We start from the raw sequence: 7,457 nt of genomic DNA, 5'->3' as shown, positions 1-7,457 counted from the left end.
TGGGTTAAGTGGCACATGGGTCTTGTTAGTGATTCCAACTTCTCTTGAGTATAGTGTTTGTAGTGGGTAGGTTTAGGCGGGTGTCAGGTTACTTGTCTGGGTGGTGGCCATTGCCATGTTAGTTAGGGACGGTGGTAATTCCACTTCTTTGGTTCAGGTCCTCCTTTTCCCCTGTTCAATGTCTCTTCTTTCCTTCATATGTGTCATTGTCTTCCCCCTTTTTGCCATTTTCTTGCCTTGGTTTACCTGGAGCACACAGTTCTTTCCTTAGCTCCGCCTCCCCTTCTTTTAGTAGGTGGTTATGAGCTTGCGATCCTGTGTTGGGTTTTTTGGTATCTGATGTAATCCTGTTGGTTTTGGGAAGGGGCGGTATTTTCTTTCTGGCTCATCTGGCATATGTTGCATATGTTAAAGTAATTTTTGAGTATGAAGATTTTTGGTTCTTTGTGTTGAGCTGGTTTGGTTACTAGTTGGGTTTGTGTCTGGCTTCAGGGGTGTAATTTGTGTGAATGTGGTAATAAAATTGTATGGGTGGTTTATATCATTGTTCCTGGTGCAGTTTTTTCCTGTTTCGGGATTATAGAATCGGGTTGGAAATTTTTGGGTGGTTTCATTAGGGTGAGAGCAGACGGATGAGTCATTTTTTGTTTGTACAGCGAGGGTAGTTTTTTCATTTTGTATGAGGTTATAGTTCAGGACTGGTGATTTGTACCATTTATTGTTGTACTTCCTTGGTTAGGTGGAATCGGGTCCCATCTATCAATATATTCTGAGCTGAAGATTGGGATTTAGGGGGGGGGGTTGCCTGTTGGGTGTGTAAAGCAATTTTCATTGCCTCTGTTGGTATACCTGCTTTAGCCTCATCATTTATAGCTGTGCTTGAAGGTTATTAGTGGTCATATGCTGGGAGTTGGTTGGTTTCCCTGTTGTGTTCCTTGAGTATGGGGTCGTTGGTGGGGGGTGTGTAATGATATATTGGGAGAGGTTGGATAGGATATACGAGAAGCTTTGGGTCTTTGAAGGGACACTCAAGTCAAGGTTAGCTTTTGTGGGTCAGATGGAGCATGTGGTTTTAAACTTTTTTTTATTCTCACTTACTGGCTAACAAAAACCTACATGTGCAAACAGGGACAAAAAAATCTATTGCTTATTTGAAACTCAGAGTAGTTGTTATATTATTGTCTTTTATTATGCTCTTGTTAGTTCTACTGCGTCAAGTGGTCCTTTAAGTTCTTATCCTCTTGTTTATTGGGTCTGGTTGGGGTGTTTGCTGTGGCTTGAAAGAGGTAGAGGCCTATTGCTTGGGATTAAAACGTTATGGTTAGAAGCTTTTTGGGTCGCTTTCCAACTTGATGAGCATATTTCTTATTTTGTTAGTTTCATCTTAATTTGAAGTAATTTCTATTTTCAATCAGTTGTACATTGTTATATGAATGGAAGAAATATATTTAATTTTAATTGTCTTAGTCTGTGGTGCTTGTAAGCTGGGGCTTTGGAGTTTGCTAGTTTGTGGGGGAGAGTGTCAATTTAAAGCCCGCTGTGGGTGCGATGACTCCATGAAATGAGTCAGGTTGTGGTTTTGGTCTGGGGTTAAGCAATTGCCATGATTGCCATTGGGGTATCATGTAGGACAGGCATGTCACAAGAGGTTTTGTGGTTGTGGGCCTTTTGAGTTAAGGTAGCCTACAACTGTTGGCAATGTTGGGTCTTGTTTTTCTTTGGTAGTTATATTGGCGTGTGGCAAGATAAATTATTTGAGTCTGGTATTCATTAGTCTGGTTGGGCTATTTGGTTGAAGTGGTTTTTCAGATTATGTTTTCCTTATATAAAAAAGAGGGACATTACATGGCTGTTGAGTTTCTTAATTGGGAGAAAGCGTTAAACTTCCAAGCAGACCAGGAAGAGTGGTCCCTAGCCGCATCCTTTACAAATGCGCCCTACATCGCACAACTATGCAAGAACTATATCTCAAATTATGCACCCAACCCCATTAAGAATTTTTAAGATTTCCGCTATAAATTCTCCTTTGTGTTTGAGGATGTGTGGTGAGGTACATGCATACTATATAATGACAGAAGACAAGTACATTTTCACATTTATTGCAAGATGATGGCTATTAAAGCGTTTGCTGTTTGTTTAGGAATCTTACTACTGATTTTTTTCGTGCACAAGTAAATTAAAGACAGTAATGCCCATTTATCAAGCTCCGTATGGAGCTTGTGGGCCCGTGTTTCTGGCGAGTCTTCAGACTCGCCAGAAACAGCAGTTATGAAGCAGCGGTCTAAAGAGCAGACGGACAGGAATCTCCGGAAATCAACCCAATCGAGTGTGATCGGGTTGATTGACAGCTCCCTGTTGGCGGCCCATTGTCCGCGAGTCAGCAGGGGGCGGCGTTGCACCAGCAGCTCTTGTGAGCTGCTAGTGCAATGTTAAATGCGGAGAGCGTATTGCTCTCTGCATTTAGCGAGGTCTTGCAGACCTGATCCGCACTGTCAGATCAGTTCCGCAAGACCGATGATAAATAGGCCCCACAGGGTGAACAGGGTGGTTGGAGGATAAGATTGCGGGGCCGATTTATTAATATCTGGCAGACATGATACATTGCAGCGTTTCATGTCCGCCAGACATCGCTGAATGCGAACAACATACGCTGTCGGCATTCAGCATTGCGCAAGCAGTTCTAGTGAACTGCTTGTGAAATGCCGCCCCCTGCAGATTCGCAGCCAATCAGCCGCTAGCAGTGGGTGTCAATCAGCCCAATCTTACACAATCGGGCGGAGTGCTATGAGTGAGTATGAGTTAAGAAGCAGCGTTCTTAAGACCGCTGCTTCTCAACTCCTGTTTCCAGCGAGCCTGAAGGCTAGTGCGGAAACGGGACAAGTTGGCCCAATTCGGGCCATGATAATTCGGCCCCATTGTATCATGTCAGTGAGAATTAGAAGGGGAAATACCTCTGTGATATATAATAAAAACTAAATATATATATAAATAAAACTTTGGTTTAGCTACAGTACAAGTGACAGCTTTTTAGCAGAGACGATGTCAGTTAATTAGATAATTGATAGATAACAGAACAAGAGTAATGAAAAGCTTTGTGCTAAATTCACTTTCTTTTAAAAAAAAACTTTACATTTCTTATATTACATTATATTATAGAAGTGACTTACTATAATGTGAAGGGGTACAGATCATCTTAATATAGTAGATTTAAAAATAAATAAATAGTGGATTAAAAAGGATATTAATCAAGCTGAAAGGGAGAGGGATCTTGGTAAATATAACAAAATAACCCCTTTACTGCCATGTTATTCAGGGTGTTGAAGCCTCCCATCCCCAATGGGACAAGAGGATAAGAAATGTGAGGAAAATCATCAGATTATTTGCTTTTTTGTCTTCACAGAATCCCGTCCCATAAGGAGAAAAGCCGTGAACTGGCAGGATCTGTCTACAGGTGAGTTACCAATAAATACATTCTGCAGAGAGAGAAAGACAAGAGAAACAGACACAGACTCTTTATATGGAGCTGAGTTTTGAGTTTCCTGTCTGTTTAATTTGACTTTCTTTTTGTACTGTGTTGGTGAAAACAAGATACTAATACACTGTGTCCTCAATACTGACTTTCTGTCTTTTTTTCTATCCACAGATCAGTTGCAGGATGTCAGAGCCCCAACACCAACTGGAAGTATGAAAAATAGAAAAGTAACAATGGCACTAAAATCGGCAATCCCCACTTATAGCTTAAAAATAGGGTCGCACTCTACTTGTTTAGTGTACAGTTGTGCTCTGATCCACCATTACTTATTATGTGGGTTGGTGCTCTGCATAAGTAAATTGGAAACTGGAAATAGTGGATAAGAGTTATCCACAAAAAAGTATGCATATAGCACTCTGGTGCCCAGACTCTGAGGTGAGCGGTATTCCTTGAGTTAAAACATAACTTTTAATTTAATCAATTAAAAATATAAGCACTCCAACACAACATCCATACATATTAAAATATCTAAACTCTGTGGTTATGAAATTACAGATCGAGAAGATGAAGTTGGTCCAAAATTAGTGGCCTTATTCACAATTGTTAACACCTTCTTCTGTAATCTCATATATTACCAAACTATCTGGATATGTAACTGACATGGAAAGATAGGGATGGAAGGGGGGTCATAGATCAGTGAGCAACTGGTATATGGACTGTGTCACAGTAGTGATAAAAATAATGGAAAAGTTGGAAAATAGTCCCTAGGTGTAAATTGCTAGGCAGAGCCAGGCATCGTATCTAGTCTTGGCCCAAATTGAGATATATGAAATATTTCTTCTCTATATCTGTGATCTATATAGGCCGTGCATCAAATATTAACACTATGGTTGCCTGGGTGTAGAACACTTGTTAATGTGCCAATTATAGGGATTGGAATAGATAACCGGTGAAATCGATCTATATCATTGCCACTGATAATCTATTTCAGACTCAAAATACATGGGATTGTAGTACTGAGTATAGTTAGTGGTCTTTATATATAGACCTATGGATACTATTGTATCTATGCAAAATACAGGCGCTATGTACCTTAATGTCAACAGATCTGGATAGGATGTATCCCTATATTGATACTTTTATTGTTTACACCTTGAATTGTCAGAGATAACTTGATATTAGTTGGAAAAGTGACTCACTTGGGTTCACTTAGATCATAGGTGTTTATTTACATTATGTTATGCTTAGACACGTGTTGTATTTCACAATATTTTCCTTAAAGACGAACTTGGCAGATATAAAATATATTTGGTATTAGTACTATAATGTATGGCAATTCAAATATACCAATAGCACTTGTTATCAGTTCGATTTATTTTTTGAAACACTGCTGATATGAATCAGTTAATTACGGTCTACAATCTGAATCATGTTCGTTACTGATGTATGTCGAGTCTTTAATACGGCAAGTATTAATATGTCTATCCAATGCTGTAAGCCAGTTGCAGTATGTGAGTGTTGTCTCACCTATAGACACTCGTGGCCGGACTTTTAGCCGACGGACACTTGGCCGACGGACACTTGGCCGACGGACATTTGGCCGAAACACAAGTGGCTGTCACATAACAGTCCGGCCACGAGATAGATAGATTTGATAGATAGATACATAGATTAGATAGATAGATCAATAGATGCAATAGATACATTTGATAGATACGATAGATAGATTTGATAGATAAATAGATAGATTTGATAGATAGATAATTTCCCAGACAGAGAATTACAAAACGTGCTGTCTGTGACCCATGGTAAGGTTCCCAGAGGCAGTTGCGGCGCCCGAGGCTCTGATTAGAACAGAGCACTCTGGAACGTATCTGCCCTTGGCCGAAATCGGAACATTTTTTAGCTTTCTGTCTGTCAGTCAAATGTCCGTCTGCCAAATGTCCTTCTGCCAAATGTCCTTCTGCATTTTGTCAGAGCACCATAGACACTAGCTTGGTATAGGACTCCCGCTTCCCATTACGTTATCTCCTGTGTTTATAAAATATGTAAGTGCTTCTATCTGGTTATTACAGTGCCTTTTATTAGTAATAGTATTTACTTTATCGAGTGCTGCTTTATCTTATATATGTCTGTAAACCAATCACTAATACTTGGAGAGAACAATGGGAAATTAACATTGTATTACCTTATCTCTTCTATAGCACACACTGGGAGTCTAATTTCTTCTACTGGCTGTGTTTACACAGCTTAGCCTTAAGGCCTAAAACTTTCAGCATAGGTGGGGATACCACAGGCTAAATCAACTATTCAAAATTCCAATATAAGGGTAATGGAAATACTTGTAAACAATTTAATACTCCTCAGCAGGTAAAGTGATCATTGGGAACAAATTTAAGGGGAGAAAATGTTTGACTAAACTGTACCTTTAATGCTTAAAAAAGCAGTAAAGGTGTACTTAGTTTTTAAAACATGGCTTCTCTATATTGTCTTTATTTTTGTTAAATAAATCATGCCACAGTGTAATATGTCATGTGTTGTTCATCTGAGGTTGTATTTAACTAATTTTAAGACCTGCTAAAGGACCAGATGATTGTTATTATGTCCTGATACGTAAAAACCATAGAATTCAAAGAGGGTGTACTTTCTTTTTCACATGTGTGTGTGTTAATTTTAAGTGTGTTATACCAGTCCATTTATTTAAAGGTAACATTTGAAAAATACATTCTGGTTGTAAATTTAAAATACAGGGTTCTACAGTGGTATATGTGGTATATGCCCTTAAAGGGACATAATACTCATATGCTAAATCACTTGAAACTGATGCAGTATAACTGTAAAAAGCTGACAGGAAAATATCACCTGAGCATCTCTATGTAAAAAAGGAAGAGATTTTACCTCACAATTTCCTCAGCTCAGCAGAGTAAGTTCTGTGTAAAAAGTTATACTCAGCTGCTCCCAGCTGCAGGTAAAATAAAAAATAAAAAATGAAGAAATGAACAGCAGCCAATCAGCATCAGCAGTGCTGAGGTCATGAACTCTTACTGTGATCTCATGAGATTTGACTTAACTCTCATGAGATTTCATAGTAAGCTTCCTTTACCGGATTGGTGAAATAATATGAGAGTTCACGGGGCTCATCCTTTCAGCTGTCCCAGGACAGACACACTAAAATGCTGCTTAGAAATCCTTTACAATGGGAGGTGGCTACTGATGAACTTTTGAGGTAAAATATCTTTCTTTTTTACATAGAGATGTTCAGGTGATATTTTCTAGTCAGCTTTTTACAGCTATGCTGCATCACTTTCAAGTGTTTAAACATTTGGGTATTATGGCCCTTTAAGTGCCCTTGTGGGCTATTATATATAGGTGAGACCACACAAAGAATCAGAGATGGTATAGGGCAACACAAATCAAATATTAGAAACCCAGAGTTAAAACATTTACCAGTGCCGGCTCATTTTTTCAAATGGGTCACCAGGTATTAGATCAGACTAAAAAAAAGGGGGGTGACAAAGGGACCTTCTATATAAGGAGGCTAAATGGATATGGAAGTTGGATACATTATATCCTAAAGGAATGAATAGAGAGTTTGACTTAAATCCTTTACTGTAGATAGATACCATATGACCTATTTATTTACCTTGTGATTTATGCTATAAATGTGGCTGCTGCACTTATGTTGTATGCTTTTTTCCTCAGTTTGGTTTTAATCTTGGTTCTTTTGTGCTTCATCAAAAGGGTAATGAAAGGGTTAATTTGTTGCTTGTGATTTTTGTAACCCCGCCCATGTGTTGCCATTGGTCCATGTTTTATTGGGATTGGTATATATTGCTGATATGTGCACTGTTTTTAGCTTGACAAAGGGGCAGGTGCCCCGAAATGTTGCTGTTCACCTAATAAAGGATTTTCACTTTCCACCTATGAGAGTGCAGTTTTTCCTTGGTTTATTTTACAGATGCCAAATTCATTCAGAGTGTCTAGT

This window comes from Bombina bombina, chromosome 12 (genome assembly GCF_027579735.1).
Source record: "Bombina bombina isolate aBomBom1 chromosome 12, aBomBom1.pri, whole genome shotgun sequence".
In the NCBI taxonomy this organism is placed as follows: Eukaryota; Metazoa; Chordata; class Amphibia; order Anura; family Bombinatoridae; genus Bombina; species Bombina bombina.
This window is presented reverse-complemented; position numbering follows the sequence as displayed.